Source organism: Otolemur garnettii, unplaced genomic scaffold (genome assembly GCF_000181295.1).
Source record: "Otolemur garnettii isolate 467f Iridium unplaced genomic scaffold, OtoGar3 scaffold00077, whole genome shotgun sequence".
Classification (NCBI taxonomy): domain Eukaryota; kingdom Metazoa; phylum Chordata; class Mammalia; order Primates; family Galagidae; genus Otolemur; species Otolemur garnettii.
Window position 1 is genome coordinate 7,811,719 of NW_003852472.1, and position 26,429 is coordinate 7,838,147.

General features: G+C 39.0%; 1 protein-coding gene across 3 annotated transcripts in view; it reads right to left on the bottom strand.

Moving 5' to 3' along the window:
• The window catches only part of CALN1 (calneuron 1), a 501,474-nt gene that overhangs the window by 303,607 nt on the left and 171,438 nt on the right, over nucleotides 1–26,429 (bottom strand). The window lies entirely within an intron of this gene.

Here is a 26,429-nt window from a genome sequence, read left to right on the forward strand (position 1 = left end):
CATAGCTCATAGCAACCTCAAACTCTTGGGCTCAAGTAATGCTCTTGCCTCAGCCTCCTAAGTAGCTGGAACTACAGGTACCAGCCACAACACCTGGCTAGATTTTTAGTAAAGAAGGGGTCACGCTCTTACTCAAGTTGGTCTTGAACTCCTGAGCTCAAGCAATCCACTCACCTTAGCCTCTCAGAGTGCTAGGATTACAGGCACGAGTCACCATGCCTGGCCACTGCCATGTCTTTATTAAGCATTAAAAACAATTAAGAAACCACATTTTGTGTGGTAGGTCATTCAGAGAAAGAGGAGAGTTATTTAGCATATTTTTCCATAGATCTCAGGACAATTGAATAAATGAGCTAAGAAGAAGAGATACTGGAAACTCATACCTGTGGGAATATTTAGATAGACTGATGAACAATGAATAGGATTTCACAGTATTGGCTGGTTTAAATTTGTCATACCTAAAAGATAAGTCTACTTCCAATTAAATCTGACTTGGAAGCCAAGGACTCAGGCTTTGTCTACAAATATAGACCTCCAAATAATTGACAGTCTCTTAAAATACACTCCTAAAATGCATGGTGACTGATATAGAGATGATTTGTAAAAACAGGCTGATGAATATCAATGAGTGAAAAACATGGAAACCTGTATTCTTTAGCATAGTATGTTCTCAGTACAAATTTGTTAACCTGCAAAACAGGTGCTCACTACTAGGCCTAAAAGGTCAAGTAGAAAAGGAGAGAAAAACAGAGTTTTATGAGGATATATGGTATACTAGGCACTGTCACTTCATCTTAGTTTCACTGTGGAAAAGCATGGAATTGGAATGTCCCTAACACAAAGAAATGATAAATACCTGAGGTGAAGGATATCCCAGTTACCCTGATTTGATTAATACACATTTATGGCTACATCGAAATATCACATGTACCCCATAAAGATATACAACTATCATTTATTCATAATAATTAAAAACAAAAAAGTTTTTCAAAACTAAAATAACACTGTACGATTATCCCCCATTTTACATATTATTATACTTATTTTACATATGAGTATACTAAGGCTCAGAGACTTTAAATACTGAAGTAGTAATAATGTTTACTGTTCTACACACACACGTACAAGGCTCTCACACATACACACATTATCTTTGATTATTAGAACTTTTCAAGGATATGTTGGTAACCCATTTTGAAGGTAAAGAAACTGAGGTCCAGAAAGATCAAGAAACCTGTCACAGGTCATGTAGCATGGCCAGAACCATAATGAGAATAGGAAATATCTCAGCAGTGTCCCTGTCTGCTGGCCCTTCTTTGCTGCCCTCACTCTCTGGCATTGTCACAAACAGGGTCATCAACAAAATGGCAATCTACTGTGGAGTAGATACATGGAGTCCAGCCCAATTGTGACCAGCCAGGGACAGGAAATCAGTGGAAAGCTGAACCAAAGAGTCTGAGTTTTGAATAGCCATTGTTTGACTCACTATTCAACTCTTAGTTTTTCAAAGTTTTTCTTAAGTAAAAGTAGTTAACTTTGCCTAAGAAAATACCATGAGGATGCACGAGGCGTCAACCAGGAAAGTTCTTTGATAACCCTTTGGTCACACCAAACCTGTCCCTTCTTCCTAGCAACTACTGAGGAAGACTCAGAGATAGAAGGTGCTCACCAGCTAGACAAGCACAGCTCTACTACTTTGTGTTCAAGAATAAACTGGATCAACAGTAAACAAAAGAATAGCAAGAAAAGAAAGCTACAACCAGTAACTACAAACCAGTGAACAAAGATTCAAAAATTCTCATTAAAATTCTCATATTAATATTAGCAAATTAAACTAACATTGTATACAGATATTTATTAAAAGATTAACTCATAACAAAGTAAGGTTTATTCCAAGGAATGCAAGGCTGGTTTAACTTTTTTTAATGATAATTCACCACTTCAACAGATTAAAGTAGAAAGTTCAACAAGTACAGAAAAAGCATTTGACAAAATTCAAACCACTCATGATAAAATCTCTTAGCAAATTAGGAATAGTGGGAATTAGGAATATCAATCTGATAAAACCTATCATCATTAAAAATCTAAAGCTAACATCATACTTAATAAAAGACTAAAAGCTCCCCCCCAAAAAAAATAAGAACAAAGCAAGGATGTTTACTCATACCACTTCTATAGAGCACTATACTATAGCTCTGAGCCACTGCAATAAGGCAAGAAAAAAAAGACAGAGATAAAGATTTTAAAAGAAGAAAATCACCCCTCTTCACACATAAGTTTATATAGAAACTCATAAGGTAACTATTAAAAAATTTTAGAATAATGGGCAGCTGTAGCTCAGTGAGTAGGGTGCCAGCCCCATATACTGAAGGTGGCAGGTTCAAATCCAGTCCTGGCCAAACTGCAACAAAAAAAATAGCTGGGCATAGTGGCGTTGCCTGTGGTCTCAGCTACTCAGGAGGCTGAGGCAAGAGAATCACCTATGCCCAAGAGCTGGAGGTTGCTGTGAGCTATGATGCCACAGCACTCTACCAAGGGTGACAAAGTGAGACTCTGTCTCTTAAAAAACAACAACAACAAAATTTAGAATAAGTAAATATAGCAAGGTCACAGAATGCATGGCTATATAAAAAGTCCAATTTATTTCCATATATAGAAGCAGAAAGAATACAGAATTATAAAAACCAATCTATTTACAGTAGTGTAGAAGAGAGACATAAAGTATATAGGAATAAAACTAACCAAAAGATACATAAACTCTTTTATAGTTGAAGCTCTACTTTAAGATCATTTAGGCCTTAAAGAAGATCCAAATATACAGAGATATATACCATGGCTATGGATTGGAATACCCACTATTAAGAGGTTAATTCTCCCCAAGTTGATAGATTGAATGCGACTCCTAACAAAATTTCATCAGACTCTCATATCGACATGGACAGTTTAGATTCTAAAACTTACATGGAAATGTTCAATATCTAAAAAAAGCCAAAGCATTTTTTTTTTTAAAAAGAATAAAGTTAGAGGCCTGCTAGCTAATTGTAAGACTTACTTTAAAGGCACAGTGATCAAAAAGAATAGACTTAAAGATAACAGAATAAAGAGTCAAGAAATAGAACTACATATATGTGGCCATTTGACATTTTACAAAGGCGCCAAGGAAATCCAATGGAAAAGAACAATTTTTTGTTTGTTTTTAATTAATGATGCTGGAACATAGAAAAAATGAACATCAATCATTACCTCATCTCACACATAAATATGAACTCGAAATTGATCACAGACTTGTATGTAAGAGAGGAAAGAAATTAAAAAATATTAGAAAAAATAGGAGAAATCTTTGTGACCAGGGAATAAAGATTTATTAGATCAGACACACACACACAAAAAAACCATGAACCATAACATAAAATAATAATATCTTTAGCTTTATGTAAACTAAGTATTTTATTTCTTTGAAGGTCACTGTTGAGAAAATAAAAGGGCAAGGCACAAACTTGGAGAAAATATTTACAACATGCATACAAAGGGCTCATAACTTGTAAAGAACTCATACAGATAAGTAAGAAAACAAACCTAATAAAATATTTGAACAGGAGGCTTCATGAACGAAGTAATACAAATAGCCAATAAACACACGAAAAGATGCACATCATTAGTCATTAAAAAACTGTGAATAAAAACAACAATGATGTACCACTACACCCCCAGGAGAATGGCTAAAATCGGAAAGACCGATAATAAGAGAGTTAGCAAGGAGATGGAACAACTGGAAAATTCATACACTGATGGCGGGAATGTAAAATGGTACAATTACTTCGGAACACGGTTTGGCAATTTCTTAAAAAGTTAAATATCCACCCATCACAAACCTACCCATTCCTCTCTTAGCTGTTTATTCAAGAGAAATGAAAACATATGTCTATGAAAGGCCTGTACTGGAATGTTCAAAGGAGCTTTATTTATAATAGTCAAATGTAGCAGACCACCATATAGCTTCACGGGAAGAAGAAGCGAGGGCAAAGCTCAGAACACTCAGTAATTATAAGAAACACCCGTAACATCTTGGGAATGTAACACCTTGGCGATTAGGGCATGGGGAAGGGATTCGGCTCTCCTATTCTCTACACCTGTGGTGCAAGTAGCCACGGGATTACATCTATAAGAAGCTCTAGAAGGCAGTCGGGGAGCGTGCATGCTATTCTTTCACAGACTCGCTCACTCTGACTCTTTCACTCCTGCCCACAGGGCATCTGCCCGGAATCTCTCCAAGAAGACTGCTAAGATTTACTTTCTTACTAAGATTGTTTCCCTCTCTCTCGCCCCCTTCTGCTAAGGCGAATAGCCCTCAGGCATCTAAGGGTAAGAGTTCCCAAGCAAGATAGCACAACGGTCTGCCACCAGACGATAGATAAGCAGGGGCTAGAGACCTAGCCAATCCCGGGCCCTAACAAGTGGCACCCCAGATGGGACCTGACAGTCAAAAACTGGAAAAAATAATGTCCACCAACAGGTGAATGAACAATAAATTATGGACTATTCATACAATGGAATACAACTCCACAATGAAAAGAAATGGACTACTGACACATAACAACATGAATGAACCTCAAAAGAGTTCATGCTAAGAGAAAGAAGCCAGACCTAAAAATATACCTTGTATTATCTCATTTACATAAAATTCTAGAAAATGAAAATGTAATCTATAGTAACAGAATGCAAATCAGTTGGGGATAGGGAGGCGGGAGCATGGAAAAAGGAACAGATCATAAGGAGCACAAGGAAATTTGGGGGGGGATGATAGAAATCTTTGATATCTTGACTATGGTAGTAGTACCACAGGTGTATAATTAGTCAAAATTCATCAAATTGCAGTTTAAATATGTGCACTTTATTATCTATAAATTATACCAACATGTTTTTTAAAAGAAAGAAAAAAACAGAGCAAATTCAAAGTAGGGTGAAGGGGAAGCTAGTATGCCATCTGAGATGCAAGTGAAGATTCTTAGGGAACACAATCACTGCCCTCATGGAGCCAGTGGGCCATCAGATGTGAGAGTCAGCTTCTGAATAACCACAATGCATGGGCCAAGATAAACTGGTGGAATTTGAAGACAGCAAACTTCATATGAGGATAGGGAATAATTTCCCAACCAGGAAGAATAATTTACAGATTATTGGCCACCATGCTGGAGGGGTTGCTCGGTGAAAAAATGGAGAAGATGAGGATTTTGTAGAAATACCACTTGAAAAGTAGAGATCAACCCTTTAGCCCTCTTCCAACCTTGAAGATTTTACAATTCTGCAAGACCAGAAGTTCCCTGTTGTTTGCTGTTTGCAAAGCTCAAAGTTCCAAATAGTATTGTTTTACCAATTTTCTCTTTAAAAAACTAAAATGTCAGTATAGAATTGAAGAAGAATTTTCTACGGTCTGTATTTTGTACCTGATCGTCCTTCACTCGGCCCTGGGAACACTTACACGAAAGATAGATGATTCTGGTTTTGCTCCTTTCCAAAAGCTCCTGATGTAACAAGTAACGAGTCTGAAGTTAGCACAAATGATAGTAGCAGAGTAGAAACACCTATTGTAATGTGTGGCGTGCTGGCTTCCAAAGTCATCCTCATCTCATATCCAGCTCACATCCTTCCTCTCCTGCTGAAACGGTGTGGAGGAGGGAAGCGTGGGTATAATCCTCAAGCAGTATGAGAAACCCACAGAGCTATAAGAGAGCATTCACTACTTCATTTATTCATTCATTCAGTGAAGACATAAGCACTCAATGAGCCCTTCTCATTGTTATTTCAAGAGCTTAACCTGACTTAGAGAGGAGGGTACTCAAAGGAGGAGACAGATTTACAAAAGGTAAATGGAAATGAGACACCTCCCAGGTTATGCCATGACTCTCATGCAGCCCTGCCCAGAGGGTCAATGTTACACTCAAAAACAGCTCAGGGGTTCTGTTATTAATTTCTGGTTGTGCTTGAAGGGTTTAAAGTTCCTATTCTTAAGCCAAACTTTATATTAAAATAAGACATGTGGTGGTGATCTGGCCCTTCTATAGGATGAAGAGTCATTCTCCAGAATTCCAGTGACCATGCAGCCAAGCTAATTGCTCTTTCTTGGCCCCTTCTAAGCTCCCTCTTTGGGGGATGGGTCAATATTCCTTAGCACTTGCACCTGATACTGAGCCAGGACAACAAAAAGGAATTCAGTCAGGTCCAACCACCTGTCTCATAGCCAAGTGCTCTTGCTCAGAGTAAAGGCAGAAGCCCATGTTAGCTTGATGTGAGGCTTATTAGCATTGATTTCACCGGCCTCACTTTGAAAGAATAACAGGATGGGATGTTTGCATTTAGCTGTTCCTAATCACATCCTGAAGGTATAGTGGAAAAATCCATAAACTATTCAGAGGGAGAACAACATTGAATGTGTCCTGGATACAGGGATATAACCCCATGAAGAATAGCACCATCAGGAAAGAAGACCCCTTTCCAACAAATCCAGACCAGACTAGGTCAGCACAAAGAATTATTTTAGCTCTACCTTAAAGGGAACTTCTGATAAGGAAAAGGCAATAGGAAATATAATCATTGTAAAAGGCTGCACTTGTGTAAGAGATAGAATTGAGTAACATCCAACCCATTATCGCTGGGATTGTGGATTGGAAAATGGGTTCTTTGACATAGCCTAACTTTATTTTCCAGTTGGTTAGTATTTTTAAACATATTATAGATGTCCATTTCAATTAGACTCTACAGAACTCATTTTGTCAGATTTAGAGTCCATTGAAAAATAAACAGTAAACTTTGAAAATGCTTTTCTCTGGTATTTTATATCAAATTTGTTTGACAAAGTCTTAAGTTCAAACTTTCCCATGTTCCGTAAATTTTTTTTTGGGGGGGGTCATGGCTTACTTTAGAAAAACTGATCCCCAAACAGTACTTAGTTTATGAACTAACAGTATTTAGTATTTATGAAATGAAAACTGGTGGCCTTTACAGACTAAAATTAACAAAGCCTGAAATTTAGATATTTTCTGAAGGGCTAGGAAGTTGTAAGCTGAACTCATATGTCAGTTGGACTATTTGGGTGAAAACAGTTGATATGAATTAGAAATGCTTTAAGATAAATTCAGTATTATAACTTTCAAGGGAATTCAATAACAAAAGTAAGTAGATAAGAAAAGATATTCTGTGTACATGTCTAACCAGGATAGCTCTGAAGACTAAATAAGTTTCACGGGCAATTAACATCATTTGCATGAAGACTAATATGCCTGCGATTAAAAGTTCTTTTTTAAATGTCGTATCATTTTCCTGAATGTCCCTACTCTGACTCAGAGTAATAGCTGGCCCTGATGAACACATCTGTCCCCCCAAAACCAAACAGGTTAAGGCAAGTGTTATTAAACACTCTCATGTCTGCATGCCAGTTCCCATCAACAAACACTGGCAAATCTCTACTGAGGAGTCTTGTCTCTTTATATACTTGTGGACTATTTAACTTAACACCATGTTAAAACTGAAGTAGAAAATAAGTATATATGTGTACATATATAATATATAGGTATACACATACATGTATAATTTTTATATGTATACCTAATTTTCAAACTCACTCAAAATTATAGACACTAATGAGTCCCCATCTAACCCAGATTCAGCAGGTATCAACATTTGCCACATTTGCTTCATCTTCTTCCCCTTTACTGCTGCAATATTTTAAAGTACTTCTCAGACATTGTGTCACTTCACCCCAGCATACTATAGTGTACATCTGTTTAAAACACACACACACACACGCTTTTTCTTTCATAACTACATACTGTTATTACACTAACAAAATAACACAATAATTCTCGGGATGACAAATTCTCCCCTGAGACCCATCCATGATCCCATGTCCCTGACTGTCTCACAAGTGTCATTTTACATGATCTGTTCCTATCAAGATCAACCAAGGCATGCGTGTTGCTCGTCTTAGTCTAGAACACCACACCCTCCCAGCCTCCCATTCTTTTGAAGTCATTGACTTGTGGCAGGAATCAGGTCACACATATGCAGCATTGTTTAGCTCGTTCCTCTTTCCCTTGTATTTCCTCTTGTCTCTAGAGGCTTGATTAGATTCATAGTCAGTGTTTTTGAAAGATGACTTCCTGTCCCGTGCTGTGAGCCTCATGTTGCTCTGTATCAGGACTCCACAACACCTGGATATTCCAGCTGTAGTGATGAGCAACAGGTTCAACAGGTGACAGCCTGAAATTCCCATTGTCAAGTTCCCTATCAACCTTTTATCTCATGGTTTCATCCAATGATGAGCCTTGCTTGATGCAAGTACAGTATTTCATTCTTAGTGGCAAAATCTTGGTGATTTCCAAATTTGATAATCTCTTCCACAACTGTTAGAATCTTCATTAAAAAAGAACTCTTCCAAGCCAGGCATGGTGGCTCACACCTGTAATCCTAGCACTCTGGGAGGCCAAGACAGGCGAATTGCTTGAGCTCAGGAATTCAAAATCAGCCCAAGCAAGACCCGGCCTCTACTAAAAATAGAAAAACTAGCCAGGTGTGGTGGCACACACGTATACTACCAACTACTTGGGAGGCTGAGGCAAGAGGATTCTCAAACCCAAGAGTTTGAGGTTGCCATGAGGTTTGATCCACGGCACTCTACCCAGAGCAAAAAACTAAGACTCTGTCTCAAAAAATAAACAAACAAACAAATGGAACAACAACAACAACAAAAAATTCTTCCTTATCAACTTGGGGAAGAAAAAAATTCTTCCTCATCAATCTTTACTCCAAAGATGTGATACCCTATGAGCTTTTCCTGTGACCATGTAAAACTATCATGAAATACAGGTTTCTACCAATAGCATATGTGTATTGGTAGCAACATACTGAAAAAATATATACTTATATAAACTATATGAATTTATATACACTACATTATTTTTCAATATGCTTCTCCCAATTGTATTTATTACTCCTTTTACTGCTTTAATTGTCTCATTTAAGTAGTGAAGGTCTTTTCTGTGGCTCCCAATCCTTATGATCAACCATTATAAGCTTTGGACTTAGCACACTGCTCAGTTCATGGTAAGGGGGTTCCTTACCTTGTATCTATGAATAACTGAAAGCTGCACATCCCCACATAACAATGATCAGTAAGAACACAAGGATTCAGTTATGGCACGTATCTTGATCACGAGAATTTATTTGCGTAAGGTGACTGAATTACAAAGACGGGTAAAGCCCCTTTACATGCTCTAGGGGGATGATGGCATTAAGCAGTTGTTTTTAAACAGCACTATAGTACACCTGTACTTCAGGATCAGGTGAGAAGCTTATCATGAATCATTTATCACTTGCAATAGATAACAGTAGGGATAATTGCAAATGACTAGCTTTTTAAAGAACTAAATGAGAACAGATTCAAGGTTGGCCTTAAAATACTGCCAGTCTCAATGTACTCAAAATGCAGAGAGGCAGGAAACAGACGCAGCTGGAGCGCTCGGCATTGCACAGGGCAGTGTGTCCCATCTCTGTGCATCATTGATCAAGTGTGCCATGGTCTAAAAAAAAAAACTGGTTTAGGACGAGCAATGTGTTAGAGAACTGTAAAACGACGACGGGATGCTTTCTCACAATGCTATCGGAATAGAGATGTGCATGGGGATTAAAAGTGTCAGTGAAAAGGGACATATCAGTTGAGCTGTACACAACTCAAATTTCACCCATGTCGATGAAGAGCAATAACAGGCATTCTAGACAGGGAGACTAGCTTCTGCAAAGGCATGGTAAGGTGTGACAATGATCTGGACAACAGCAAAGGATAGGTTTTGCACGGCCAGAAGTCAGAGCATGCTGAGAAGCAGCAAAGAAAGATCGGGTGGAGCCAGGTGGTGAGGCTCTCAATGCCATGACAGGGGTCATTCAGCTCCAGAAACCATCCAGAGCCGAAGCAAGAATAATACGGTCAGATCTAGGTTTTCACAGAATTATGCAAGGGAGAGAGAGAGGGAAAGGGAGGAGGTGGATAAATCAAAGGGAGAGAAATTCAAGAAAAAAAGACAAGTTAGATAAAAAATTGCGAGGCCTAAGATGTATCCCTTGAATCTGCCGGATGGAGAAAAGGAGGCAGAAATTCATTCAAGAGACTTTTCAAGGGTGAAATTTGCAGGACTTGGTGACTGACGAAATGTGAGGAGTCAGGGAGAAGGAGAATAAAGGATGACTCTGAGGTTTCTGAGTGTAAACAGGAAGTCGTTGAAATGCAATCCCATTTGCTAACTAGCTAAATCAGAGTGCAAATTGATTAAGAATTAATACTGAGTATATCTGCAAATAGGAAAGTTGCAAAAAACAGCTCTGTCAAATAAACTCATCAGGATTTCCATTTTAAAAATACACCCAGGGCAACCAACATTTACAGCCTCTCCACTTTTCAAATGTTAATGTTCCATTGGTAGTAAATTATGAATGTCCAGTAAGCCAGGATGCCATCCGTAGAGTCAAAGAAGAGTCCCAAACTGGAGAGATAGGTTGCCTAGCAACCAAGTCCCCTCAAGCAGATAAAAAATGACATCCCCCAACCCCCAGTGAAGTCTTTTCATAGATCTAAAGCAGGACCAAGAGAAAAAGATCATTAAAAACCGACCTTTGACTCAAGTTCAGTTAAAGAAAATTGAATTTACTCAACCAGCAGGGAGCATCCCACCTTCTCCAAAAACCTTTTCTAAACTCCATACATATTAGTACCCATTTCCCATCCTTGCCTAATCCCAGCATAAAATAATCTCTCTTTCCTCTGACCCCTGACCTCATTCTGTGCCCAGGTGCACAGCCTTGCTTGGTGGTTAACTTTTCAGTTGTCTTCCCCAGATAGATTGACCTGCCTGGAGCCATAATCTCACCTCATGCACTAGCTCTGGGCCCAGACAGCCTGCGTTTGAATCCTAATTACCTATGTGGCTTTGAATAATTGTTCAACATCTTTGTGACTCAGTTTTCTCATCTGTAAAATGGACCTAGTAATTATGGGAAAGGAATCCTCACAACCCGGACAAGAGTACAGCCATTTTGAAGAAAACAGGCCAGATCACCACAAACACCCTCCTGGAATGCTTCAAGGCCAGTGTTCCTGGGAAATAGCAGAACAGTAACTTTCCACCCTGGCCCTGGCTGGCACCAAAGATTAGCCCCTAGTACAAAGATCAGTCCCTTTGCAGAAAAGAATGATTCTGAGATTAACCCCTGGTGCAAAGATCAGTCCCTCTGCAGAAGAGAGTGACTCCTGCAGCAACCTCCTCCCACACTCCAACCACACTGATCAGGTTAATAAAAGCCTCTTGGATCAGGTGCGACAGGGGGCTAACTCTGGTCTTTTTCTCCTAATAAAAATCTCTCCTTCATCCCCAGAACTGGCCTTACTCGAGCTGTATTGTCTCACCCATCAGTAATACTACCTGCCCTCATACTGTCATAAACATCATATTTATGATATATGATTTTTTGTTTATTAGTTCTTGAGACAGGGTCTTTACTCTGTTGCTGAGACTGAGTACAGTTGCACAATCACAGCTCACTATAACCCTGAACTCCTGAGCTCAAGCCATCATCCCACCTCGGCCTCCCTAAGCGCTAGGATTATAGGCATTGAGCCATCATGACTTGCCTCTATTTTTAGATTTATGATTTATGAGTTTACATTTCATATTTATAATTTATGATATATGAGCAATATATGAGTTAATGTATCTAAAGTGCTTGACACAGTTCTGGCATACAGTAAGCATTCAATAGTGGTTAGCTAGGACTACTATTACATTATATTACTGGGTCCTCTGCCATACACAGAGAAGGAAACTCACAGCATTTATTATAGAAATAATAGATGATTTTACTGGTTCTTTCCCTACTGCTTCCTACCCTTAGGAGGTTCCACTTTGCAATAAAATATTCCAATGTACCTCAGAGTGCCAAAGGGACCTTGGGAATTGTCTGGAAATTTTGTAGATGCTTACGGGGAGAAAGCAGTCAGGGGGATCATGGCAGCCCACCCAAGGCATCTGTTTTGAACAAGTGTGAGGAATCTGCAATTTGTGTGCAGTAAGCCCGAGAGAGTCCAAGCAGAGAGTTTTCTCTCAGGCGAAACGTACATGGAAAGAGATCTCATCCAGGCACATAAAAGGAAGGAGTGTCTGCTGAAGGTGCTAAAGACTGCCTAAAGAAGAAAGGAAAAGAAAAAATGGAGCAAGGCCTTGACAAGTGGGTGGGTGAAGAAAAATCAGAGATACTCCTGAAAACATGGATTGTTCAGAACACCTTCCTGGAAAGCCCCCAGGAATGGGGGGGGGGCACAGGGAATAGCAGAGTTGGGCACAGGGAATAGCAGGGTAGGACACAGAATTTGCCCTCTCTAAGTCAGCAAGCCAGGCTGTAAGAATAATGGCCCTCCCAAGGTGTTTCTATGAACACATCACCTGGTGTGGGAAATGGGCTTTGCAGGTATGATGAAGTTAAAGAACTTGATAGAAAGACTATCCTGAATTATCCGGAGGGTGCAATGTAATCACAAGGGCTCTTGTAAGAGGAAGGCAGGAGAAGCAGCTGTGGAAGCAGAGTCAGAGGACTGCAAAGCCACCAACCACCAGTGTTGGCTGCCACCTGAAGCAACACAGCCTTGCGGACCCATCCCCAACTCCAGACCTTCAGGAAATAGTAAATTTGTGTTGTGTTAAGCCACTAAGATTGTGGTCACTGTTATAACAGCAGCAAGAACCAAATTCACAAGTTGAAAAGGGGGAAGAGCCTAAGAACCAAACCCACATTCGCCCCCTCGGCTGTGCAAGGAGAAGCCACTACAGCAAAAGCAACAAAGCATATTAGTGAGTCAGTATTTTTAAAACTGTTTAGCAAGATGTTCTTACTTTTAATACTAAGTGTCCCCAGGAAGGGACGGAGCAGGCAAGGTGTTCAGAAGATGAACGTGGAATCCATTCAACAAGGTCAGACGGATGGGAACTTGGCAAAAGAAGGCAATTGCTTTAGTCCAGCGGTTCTCAACCTGTGGGTTGCGACCCCCTTTTAACAATGAAAACACATTGTGGTATTAGGAAGGTTGAGAACCACTGCTTTAGCCACTTAGGAGTTGCAAGAAGAGAAGGAGGATATGCTGACAAGTGTTCTGCTTTTTGTGAGAGGAAACTATATTTTAAATAGATGAAAAGGATTCCTGCATGTCTTGTCTAACCCACTTTCCTGGGTTAGCTCAGCCTTTGATCCTGTTCTATAATCTGTAAGTTGTAGAAAATTGATAATAATGCAAGGTGTCTTGTCTACAGAGATGCAGGTAGGTAGCATCCAGTGGGATGCAGTCAGTGCCCAGTGGGGAGAACTATTTGCATCCACTCGTGAATCCATTTCAGCATTCCTTCTTCAGATGTGTGTACAGGGTTCTTGGACTTGTCCTTGCAACAAGTTGTATCATCTTATTGGCTCCCTCAATTGATGACCAATAAAATATCTGTGGGAATCATGATTTCCCACCTTCAAAACTGCAACCTGTCGTATTTTATTAGGTCAGAGCTGCCTTGTGGCTAATACAGCCCAAAGGTGTGTGTGCCTGTCTCTACTGAACCTTCCCAGGAGCTGACTCTAGTTCCCACAGTAATGCTGCAGGACTGGGTGTCACCAGAGCCAACACTGTGGCACTTGCCAAAGGATAAGGTTGACATTGGACTCTCTCTAGGCAGAAATATAGCGGGATCACTGCTGCTTCCCCGATGATAAGTGAAAGAACTGGGTGGGCAAGCAGGGAGCCCTCTGTAGGAAGCATGCTCCCATAATTCCCTTCATCTTTATCCACTCCCCTCATCACCACACACACCAAGCTTCCCCACTACCACCCTCACTCTAGGGAGAACTAAGCAGCACAAATGAGCCTCAGAAAGGGTGTGAACATAGTCGTGAACAACTACTGTCAGGGATTATCATCACAGGAAATTAGCGTGCCTACCGGTGTCCTACCCTTTGGAGTTGATATCAAGTAGTTATACTATTTCTGCTGTATGTCAGAATTAACAAAATAATATTCATAATATGGTTCAGATCACAGATTTTTTGCATCACTCCTTAGTTTTATAGAAAATGATTTTATTTCTCTATCAGCTAAACTTGGTCCCTGGTTTTAAAGAGACTTTATTATATTTTTTTAAGACAGTCTCACTTTGTCACCCTTAATAGAGTGCCCTGGCATCATAGCTCCCAGCAACCTCAAACTCTTGGGCTCAAGAGATCCTCTTGCCTCAGCCTTCCAAGCAGCTAAGACTATGAGCACTGTGGGCACCCAGCTAATTTTTCTGTTTTTAATAGAGACAGGGTCTCAATCCTGATAAGGCTGGTCTCCAACTTCCACGCTCAGGCGATCCACTTGTGGCCTACCATAGTGCTAGGATTACTGGCATCAGCCATCATGCACAGCCTCTATTAGAATTATTAATAAAGTTTTAGTTAGAAATAAGTGTTGGGCTTTATCAAATCATTTTCCTATGTACTGAGCTAGTTTTTTCATCTTTACCTTACACTGTTAATAAGATGCACCATGTTAATGATCTACTTCTTCAGCCTCCCCATGGGGACATGACATCCAATACTTGAAATGCACATAACTGAATGCTGTCCACTAGCAAATTCTTCCAGACTTTTGTGCCTATATCAGCATTTTCTGAACTGTCTGGCAAAATGTTAGTAAGTGTGCCATGATTTTTAAAAAGGGTTGATTCTCCAGCTTGAGAAATAAACGATAGGTTAAAAAACAAAACAAAAAAAACATCAGCAGGTCTCTCCTGTGTGCACACTCAGAAGGCCAGCGTGCACTGTGAACCTCAAGAAGAGAAAGAGAGTGTGCAGCGTTCCCCAAACTTATTAAACATATTTGACAATGGCGCTTGCCCCGAGCACATCTATTTCCTTACATTTCCCAGCACACTGTTCTGCAGGATACCAGCTTTCAAAATGCTAGTTAATTAAAAAGTGAGGCTGCTTTATTTTTGTTTATTTCTGAAATACCCTTATTGAGATTTGGATTCAAGATCATATTTGCCTAGTTGAAGACACTTAATATACATTAATGTGCCCATGTTTCAGAACAAGATTTTTAATACAGGATTCCTCTATGCCTTGAATATTTAAAAGGTGTCATTGTCATTTTATCAGATGACTGAGGGGAAAGGACAGTATTTGATATACTTTGTAAATTCTTTCCATCTTACTTGCACTGTCCTAATCAAACGTCTACTTCTATAAATTGAAATTTTTTTCAGTTAAAAATATGTTCCCATACAACTATTGTGGACCCACAATCATTCAAAATAAAATAATTTAGGAAGTTTTTTTAAAAAGTGTTCCTTTCTTTAAAGAGTTAAGCCTAATTAACATTCAATGGTATGTTATTGTGTTTACGTATCCTCTATAGCTATTGTCATACACACCTTCTCATTTCTAATTTTGGTGATTTTTATATGGCAGAAACTATGCATGAAAAATGACTAAGATGTAGCTATTGCTTTTGTGCAAGTCATGGCCTAGTGTGAGAGATAGAAAAATGAAAAATAAAGAATTACAATCCCCTAGGATGAGGAATGGAATAAAGCCATGCAAACAGACTGGGAAGAGAAGAAGGACATGGTTAATAGTCCAGAAGACCTAGTGACTTCTTCAAAGCTGTCAGGTCCTGAAAGATGAATAGAGACCCTACACAGCAATTGGAGAGAAAGCTACAGATTGCACAAGAGGAGAGAAAAATGAAGAATGGCAGGGGAGGGAAGAAAACAGAACCTGGGGTATGAGGCTGGTCAGGTCAGTCTGAGTCATAGATTTGAGCCTGTATCAGTTTCCCATGGATGCTGTTAACAAATGACTTACAACAATGCAAACTAATTATCCTTCAGTTCTAGAGGCTGAGGTCTGAAATGGGTTTTACTGGCTGAAATCGAGGTTGTCAGTAGGGCTGCACTCCCCACCAGATCTTCTGGGGGATAATGCTTCCTTGCCTTTTCTAGTTTCCCAAGTCTGCCTGAATCCCTTGATTTGTGGTTCCTTCGTCCTTAAAGCTAGTAATGTTGTATTTTCTCTCCTTTCTGACCTCCTGTCCTCTATTTTCATCATCCCATTTCCATATCTCTGACTCTCCTGCTTCCACCCTATAAGAAGCACTGCCATCACACTGTAAGATAACATATTCACAGTTCTGGAAATGAGGATGTCAAAAATCTCTGGGTGCAGGGGTGGGGCATTGTTCTGTCAATCATGAGGCCCTGCCTACTGTCTGCATTTTATATTGCAAGTAATAAGGAGGAATGGGAGATCTCGAAGCAGGAAAGTAATAGATGATGATCAAGAACTCAGGTAGGAAGATAAAAGACCACAAGGAGCAGGGGCAGGCTATTGGTATTAAGACCTGCAAAGATACAATAATAAGACAAAGAAATGGCAGTGGGGACGGTGATGCAGTGCTTAATTACTGCAACAAGTAGAACTGTCAGGACTTGATGATCACTTGAATAAAGAGGGTGTGGGAAAAGGAAAAGCAAGGGTGGAAGAAGATCTGGACATTTCTGTAGATAAATAAGACATTATCCAAGATTGAAAATTCCTTACAATGATAAAGAATTCACTAGGGTACCCCTCAGGTCCAGATGCCATTGTAGGAAGACACAGTCATGCGTCACTTAACAATGGGGTATAACCAGTAAAATGCCTTGTTAGGTGATTCTGTTATCAAGCAAATGTCATAGCATGATGGAACTACACAAATCTAGGTGGTGTAGCCTACTACACATGTAGACTATATGGTACTGCCTATCATCCCTAGGCTAAAGACTTATACAGCATGGCACAGTATTAAATACTGTAAGAAACCGAAACATAATGGTAAGCATTTGTGTATCTAAAGATATCTAAACATAGAAAAAGTACAGTTAAAACACAGTCTTATAATCTTATAGGACCACCATCCTAATGCAGCCTGTTCCTAACTGAAATGTCATTATGCAGAGCCTGACAACATGTCTTTCACTAGGTAGATGGCTATGCCATTAACCAAGATCAAAACTCTCCAAGGAATGCAGGTTTGGGCAAAGCAACCCTCCTATCTGGTCTCTTTTCCTCTGTTCCTTCTAGCTATTTTGTCCTCAAAATTCTTCCCACCTTTTCCATGGTCCCATATGGTTTAAGCAAAGATCAACTCCTCAGTCTAACATCCAACATACTTCATGATCTGGCCCTTACCCATGTTTCTAGCTGGATTTCTTGCCACTCATTCCATTCCCAACCCTCCAATTCAGCCAGATCTAATCACTTTATAGTTCCTGTTATCTAAAGCAGCACACTGTTATATGACTTCATGCATCAGCTCACAATGCCACCACTGCCTGGAGTGTCTGCCCCAGCTGTGAATGTGTGTGTAAACTCATCTTCTGAATCCTTGCTCCTCTGTGCATTCCTTGATGTCCCTCCCAGATAGAATAATCATCACCTTCTCCATATCAACGAATTAGATATGGGCTTCCATTATTTAAATATAAGCACACATATAGGTCCATAACTCTTCCTTGGCTGGAAAATAAGCATTCTGAAAGCAAGAACAGTATCTAATTCATCATCCCATTCCTAGTGACTCACACAGCACCTAACAATTTATAGCCTTTAAATACATTTTTGGTGAATGGATAAATCAATGAAGAAAGAACAACAATAAAATGGAGTCAATCATAAGTTGTAGCATGTCGTATTTAGTCCATAAACTGATACATGGATAAGCAATATGTGGTATAGCCATATAATGGAATGTGACTGTGCCATAAAATGAAAGAAAATACTGATACATGCTACAACATTTAAAAAAAAAACCTTGAAAACATTATGCCAGATGAAAGAACATTTCATACTGCATGATTCCAAACCTAGAAAGACTGAAAGTAGGTGGCTACACACGACTGTGGAGTATGGGGAAATTGGAGGGGTGAAAGCTATGGGGCATGGGGTTTATTTACGGTGTAATAAAAATGCTCTAAAATTGGTTTTGCTGATGGACACACAACTACATGAACAGAACAATGGCCATTAAACTGTATACATCAAATGGGTGAATTGTATGCTACATAAACAGCTTGATAAAGCTGTTATCAAAAAAAAATACATGTCATACTTACCGCCAAATATAATTCTTTAATGAGTTAAAAGAAAAGAACCAGAAAGGCACTGGGAAACAGACCCCACTGGTGGTGGATATTCATCCAGGCAGCCAGGGAGGAAAAGGAAAGTGAATGAGAGTGAACATATATCAAACTCTTATGTGCGCCATTCATGACGCCAAGCACCACACCTGCATTTTCTCATTCAGTGCCCCTGAGTCGCACTGGCTGTTACCCCCACGGTTAAGCAACAGTAAAGCAACAAACACGGAAAAAAAAAAAACAAGGCCAGGTTAGGGGACCTCTCTGTCCTGAAGATGACCCAGTTAGGGCATCTAAGAACTTCTGTGGAATACAGATCGAAGGTCTAAAGCGGTCTGAAGTCTCCTCCTCTTTAATGCCTGTGACCCTCAGATTCCAATACAAATCCTCTTGGAGAGATAACCTTTCAGCTAAAGTGATTTATCTTTCCCCTAAATATATATTTTTAAAAATTCCTATTTACAGGTGAGACAATTACAGTCATTTGCCCAACGTCACACAGTTAGTAGGCTGTGAAGCCAGGACTTGAACCCGAGCAGACGAGCTCCGAAATCCCACTCGTGACCTCTTTGTCTTGCTTATGAACTTGATGGATACAATAAGGCTTTGCTTTCCATTTTCTAGAGGGGAGATAATCTTGGAAAAGTTCTTTAGTAGAATGAATTGCTTATTTTCTTTTAATAATGAAAGCACTTAAATCTATGAAATTACCTTTGAATGAACTTTAATTCTGAATGAACTTTAACAATAAGTCATTTGAATTAAACTTATTTTTGATTGTCTAAGTAATTTATTTTCCTATCTTCAATTTCCTTTTGTTTATTTTTCATTATCAAACGGTAGATTTTTGTCTTTAGAAACTGTGTTACATTATGGCCAAAGATGCAGCCTGTACTTTCTGCATTGAGGAATTTAATACTCTTTTCTTTGGTCTAATGTATAATCAAGTTTTACAAAAATTGTATGAACTCTTGAAAAGAGGATTCATTCCCTCTTTAGAGAGGAGATGCCTCGTGGGCCCCTGATATATTAAGTATATTTTTGTTGTTTAAAGACTTTCAGAGAAGGAAATTCCAATTTCTTCTTACATCATTTAAAAGATAGCAATGGCCTTCTCAATAATACATCCTTAATGCAAGCAACACACTTAGAAGTTAAAAGGGAAGACTATATCTAAGTAATTCAAAAGGCCAGGAAAAGCTCAGCCATTTGTAATCAGATATTTCAATACTTGCAAGCCTTTTTACTGCGGCATGATGAATGGTCATAAAAAGATATAAGCCTTCATGTAGAAGACGTGGCTTCCTCTGCTTTTTACATAATCAATTTGACATTTGAATTTTGGCAAAGGATCACAGGTACCTTGCTTTATTTATTACCTGAAATTAGATAAAACCATCACTGTTATCAAAGCACAACAGGCTTCTTCCTAAAATAATGTGCAATTTTTCAAGGGAGGATCACTTTCCCCTGACGTCAAAGTGTCCCAACCAGGATTTCTAAGTGTATTGTACACAGAAAATCATTTTCTGCCCCTCCCCAATCCTTTTCTCTTCCTTATCTGCTATACCCCCCTTAAAATAACCCACTTCCACCAATTCCACCTTTCACCAATTGTTACAGGTATAGCACGGGACTAACCTGAAAAAGGAATCACAAAATAATTCACCATCAAAATTGGGCCAGAAAAGAGAAGGGCTCTCTGGCACCAACTCTGTCACTCTACCCACGCTGAATGGTCAATACAGAAATGCCAACAAGCACCCTCTGATCTCAGGCATGCTTTCATTCAGGATGGGCACATTTTTAACACCAAGGATAGTCTAAGAGGTGCTCAACCAAAGAAAGTCATCCACGTCACCAACCCCCTCACCACGCCCTATGGCAACCTCTGTGTTCTCAAAGTCACCCTATGGAAGGATCTTTCCAGAGCCAATGGAAGAATGAGTGAAGTTTAAAAAATAAGTTCTAATACCCACTGTCCCAGCTTCCTATGAAAGGCTAAAATCCAAAAGATGGCAGCTCAGCTCACCTTCAAAAACTAAGCCAATGATCAAACTACAGCCTAAATCTAGACGGAATCCCTCCACCCCACTCCCAATTGAAAGGCTTGTTTGAACTCAAAAAAAAAAAAAAGCAAAAACAAAGCCACCCCCAGGCCTGGCTTCATGGTACCCCCAGGTCTGACTCATGAAACAAAGACAGCAGCTGAGATGGTCAGAAGGATCTTCAGCTGACCTCTAGAATCCACCCCCTCAGTCTTTATACTGTAAGACATAGACATTGAGTCTTCCAGGACGTCCTGAACCCCAATTTCTCCCATCCTACACCATCCTGCTCTACTTCATTATCATTCTCCAAGAATTCTGATGTTTAGATAACCCAAAAAGTGCCAAATTAATATGAAACTGGGGGAGTGGAAGGTGTGGAAGTGACATATTTTTGAGGTAGGTGTGGTGACATGATGGTTAAGAGCCCAGGCTTTGACACTACAAAGCTAGGGTGAATCCTGGCCTCACCACCTACTAGCTGTGCAACTATGGGCAAGTGCCGTAACTTCTTGGAGCCTGGTTCCAACCTGTGAACTGGAAATATTAATAGTGCAACCTCATATTTTAAGAGATATGAAGTTCGCATAAGAGTGCTTGGCCACAGTGAGCACTCAGTGGCCTTATTATTTCTAGGTTTCAAACACTTTACATATAACCTCCTTTAATCATCCCAACGATCTCAGAGCCCCACTGCATGGATGAACAAACTGAGGGTCAGAGAAGTTACATAACCATCCCAAGGTAATGGAGCTGACGGGGGCAGAACTGAGGCTAGAGCTTAGATCTGGCATCAAATCAGGGGCTCTGCCAATGTACCATACCACCTTCCTGAGAGGTGCAGCCTCCCTAAGTAAAGGACTACACCAGGGAACAAATAAAACACCAACCTGTGTAGCAGTGAATGGCGATGGTGGCTGTTTTTAAGTGCTCCATCAGTTTAAAACAGAAGAAAACCAAATAGCAGGGATAGAACAAGATGTCACATGTCAAAGCAGTAGCTGTTATAGGTACAAGTCGGCTAGAACCTGGGACATTAATTTGGAGCACCACACATCAAACTTCCTTCCACCCAAGTACACAGAAGGTCTAACCCAGAGCGAGCTCTATTCCCTGTCTGTTGGCAAAACTACATCTGGACAGACCTTGCTTTGAAATAAAGAGGAAAACAACACCAGAGGCTGGGAAGGTGTGAGAGGCAGGAGGGAAATGAAAAGAGGTTGGTCAACGGGTACAAACATACAATTAGACAGAAGGTATAAGTTCCAAGGTTGACAGCAGAGGAGGGTGACTACAGTTACCAACAACGCATTGCATTGTCCAAAGGAGCTAGAAGAGAAAACCTGAAATGTTCCCAACACATAGAAATGATAAATACTGGAGGTGACTGATGCCCCAGATACCCTGACTGGATCCTTACACATTCTATGCACGTAACAAAGTATCACATGAGACCCTTAAACACGTGTAAATCTGATGTACCCATAAAAACAAGCAACACTGGCAGAGATACACGCAAAATCATTTCAGAAGCATGTCCCAACGTCCCAGGGGAAGACCAAGCCTCAAGACAATTCAAGGACACGTGGATTTGATTTCATAAAATGAGAGCAAAAGAAATCTATAGCAAGAATATCCCGAGAGGAAAGCAGAAAGGGAAGAGATGAAGAGGAATACGTATAACATAAGAATTGCAAGAAATCTGAGAGCACTGAAATATCCACATGGAGGGGAGGCTAAACTGAGACAGCAGACAGATTGGATCAGTCTTGAGAAGTTCTCCAAGAACCCAGAGGAAAGGGATAAGGAAACGAAAGTCACGAGAATGACAGAAACATGAAAACCAATTTAAAACTCCAATAGAAAGATAATAAATTTTTCAGAAGACTAGAAGAAAAACAACAAACTAATGAAAAAAGAAATTTAAAAAGAAACAGCAACATTTTTTCTTGACCTTTACAAAAGCCATGTTCTATAAAAAGAGATCCTCGCATAGACACATCCTGGCAAAAATAATTTATTGAAATAATGGAAAACTTTCAACCATTCAAAGATCTGAGAAAAACAAGGACTTGACAACAAAGATCAGACTGACCCTGGCTGCTTCTCTGTGAAAGGAAGTTCCAGAAAACACTGGAATGCCATCTACACAGTGAGGGGAAAGATTAGAGGCCCAAAGAGTAGCCTAAGGTTTTGGACACACACTTGTGCAATCTAGTATCTGTGAAGACAACATTCCTGGCTATTCCTGCTTTGAGGATAAATATTACCAATAACCAAATTAAGAAAAAGAAAAAGATCGCCTTAGATTTATGCCAAACAGCGAGTAGGTCATGCTATAAATAAACTTGTAATTTTTCCCTTAATTTAGTCCCCAACTTCAGTCCCAAGGTGAGTTAAGGATTATCAGGGAATTTCTGGAAATCAGCAACAATATTTCCCCTTGGGACTCTCCTTCTCTGCTCACGCCCAGGACACCTTCTCAGGTCCCACCCTGGGTACTACTGTCCACACCAAGTTTTCCAACCACTTAAAGTAATTGCTGGTGGTCCTCTGTCTCACTCTAATTAGCAAAGGCTAAATTATGTACACTGCTGGACACTGTATGAAATTTAATACAAACAAGTTTTGTTTCTCCTTCCCCCAAATAGGGCAACATCGTTGAAAAACTGATTCCATTGCCATGTAACTTGAGGTCTCATTTTTGGTTTCCTCATAACTTAATAATATTTTTTTCCTTAAGGGCAAAAGTAATAGAAGCAGAAAAGTGTCAAGGTAAAAAAGGGCACCCATAACCCTAATTCCCAAAGAAAAATATCGTTAAATTTCACAGCATGTATGCAGCATCTCCCGTGCACGCCATCACACAAGAGTACTATTTGCCATATTAATTATACTTGACCATAGACAGTATAGTCTCCTTGTTCACCAAGCATAAAATTCCCATGTCACAAACTTCTGCCACACTATTATCTTCAGTGGATTTATGCATTTCATCCTATGATTAACTGACTCATAATGAATCAACCCCTGATCATTGAACAATTGTTTTTGACATTATAGGAATTATAGTATACATTATACATGTACTATGCAATGGAGTAATTAAAAATTTAGTTCACAAGGCAAAATTTCCTGAGATCAAGTCCCTGTACCACCATTTATTAGCCACGCAATGTTGGGCAAAGTAATTAAGCACTCGGCACCTGCTTCCTCGTGAGCATAATAGAGATTAGAACAGTACGTATATAGCTGTGCAGATTAAATGAACTAATACACACAAAGGCGTTAGGACCCTCCCTGCAACCTCATAAACGCCATATATTTAGGTTGCTTCCAGTACGTTGCTATAATATGAAATAAGCATCCTTCTATATGTATTTTTTATTATTTTTATAGATTTAGGGGACATGAATATATTGTACAATAGTGAAGTCTGGGCTTAAAAATGAAAGTGCTGGGTCCAGAGCAATTCGCATTTTTAAATTTTTGTATTTAGGGTCTAATTTCACACCAAAAGATTGTCCGATCTTATTAGCCCACCGATAATGAATGAAAATGCCCATTTTCACACAGCATTACAATCTTTTTCTCTCTAACTCTGCTAAAATAATGGATAAAAACTGACATTTTGTCCCTTTATTTTGAATTTATCTTGCCCATAAAGCTGGTCATTTTTCTCTGTAAGTTTATTGATAATTTTGATTTTTTTTTTTCCTTTTGTGCAAAACCTATTCTTGTCCTTTGCCTAGTTTTTGTTAGGAATATTTTCCTACTGATTGCCAAAAAAAAAACCTTTCCATATTAGGGATAAAGACTTATATGTATGAAATACTTTATCTCAGTTTGTCATTAAGCTTTCCAGTTTAATATTTGAGGGTTTTTCAAATGCTTTAAATTTTACAACATCAGCTCTACCAAATTTTCCTTTGAACGTTAGACTTTGGGGTTACAATCAAAAAAGTGCACCTCAAACCAGGTTCATGTATGTGAAATCTCTAATAGTTCCTTGTGATTTTATATTTAACTCCTTAATCCAAATCCAATTTATTTTAGGCATTCAAATAAAGAAAGAAACTTGTAATTGTCTTTCCAAATATTAACAAATTTTCCCAACTGGACTCCCTGAATCATCTTCTCACTGATTTGGGATATGTGCCATATACTTATCACATAAATCCAAATATTTATCACCTGCTTCTGTATTGTGTTAGATCACCTTTCCAATTTTGACATTAGCACCGCTTTTCATTATTATGCTTTTTAAAGTGAATTCTACTGTCTGGAAGAGGAAGTGCTCACTCACCATTTTGCTTTTGTTTTTTTTTTTTTAATCATTTAATTGGCTCTTCCCTTACTTTATTCTTCAGATCAACTTTACAATAATATTGTCACATTCCTAACAAAAGTTCAGAGCGAATGCTGTTGTTGTTTTCATATTGGAAACACAGTAGCCTTTGTTCTGTTTGCTTTGGACTCTTCTTCAAAAACATAAATTCCCCCTATGTTGGATCTTGGCAGCCTGCCCTCTGTTCTCATGACCTCTCAAACAACTTTAGGTTTCTTGTCCTCTGCATTCTAGGGTTTTTCCCAAACTCTGATGACCAAATAGATTCACTGGAATATTGCAGTAACTCTGCCCCTGACTGTTTCTAATGCTAAAGGTAAGGTTGTGTTCTCCTTGAAATTTTACCAAATTCATTTTATCTCAGTCTGTTGCCTTACCACATAGGCTCACCTGTCTTATAATTTGTTCTTTTATTTTGGTGCTGTTTTTTTTTTTTTTAATTTCACTCCTGTTCAGCATCTTAGTAAGTCTCCTTAAGACGAGAGCAGATGCCGACTAAAATTTGTTTTTGTTTTCGAAGAAAAAAACTCCTTTTTTAAATATGCCCTTTCTTTTCTTGCGGGCTCTGTTTACCTCTTTCCACATTGCAGATTTGTTGACATGTCCCATATTGAGGGTTTTATTGTCCTGCTTATTCAGTTTTAAATGAGAATCTATTCCCTTGATGGTATTTGTCTCACCTGGCCACCTGGAAGCTGGGAAGTCTGCACCATTGAAAGAAGGCTGAATGAACAAGGCTCCTGTATTTTATAAGAAATAAAGACTACTAATCTACCCAAATGCAGTCATCATCTGCCATAAATCCCTCTTTGTATCATTGTTGAAAAGCTGTTGAAATAGTCCTTAGACTGATTATTAGACTACTCCAGAAGGAAAAAGATTCAAAGGAAGCTCTCAAAATGCTGATAAAATCTGAACTTCGTACCGTGACTAGTAAGGACTTACATAAACTGGACCCTCCGTGGATTTTTCCTCCCACTCTCTCACCCATTCACTGTGCTCCACACACTCTGGCCGTCTGTCTCTTCATCGGGCATAAACTTATTCCTACGTTTGAGTTTGGGGTTGAGGGCAATGTTCTGTCCCTGAATCTTCCTATGGCAGACAAGATTTTGTTTTTCAAGTCTCCTTTCAAATGACGATCTCCTAAACACCCTAATTGCCCAACTCCTAGGTGGTTCCTGCCCTACCAACCTGTTTTGTTTCCTGGATAGCACTTACAAGGAGCTTAAATCACCTAGTTTGTTTTCTTTTTTCTTTTTTTTTTTCTGAGCTGTAATTTTATTGCATTATTAAGTACATAGTGATTTGATTATGAGTTTCTTTTTTATCTTTTTTATCTTTTTTAAATCATAGCCGTGTACATTAATACTATCATGGGGTACAGTGTGCTGTTTTTATATACAATTTAAATTTATGTGTATGTCTCCCCATGTCAAGAATATTAAGATAAGCTTTGCAAGAAAAATTTTCTCTTTCTGTTGCTATAACCCCATAATCTAGAACAGTTTCATATAAGCAGTAGACAAAATACGTATTTCTTGGGTGAATTCACTCATTATTCTTGAGTAAATAATGGTTATTATATAATAGTTGGAACTCTGGGTGATTTTAACTTTTTTCTTTATTTTTCTTATTTGATGATAAACACATATATTACTTTTATAGTAAAAGAGTAAATTTAAAAACTGCTTATGCAATTTTATCTATACTATTGGTTTTCAAAACATTTTAGCAGCAAATCTTTTCTTTTCTTTTCTTTCTTTCTTTTCTTTTTTTTTTTTTTTTTTTTTT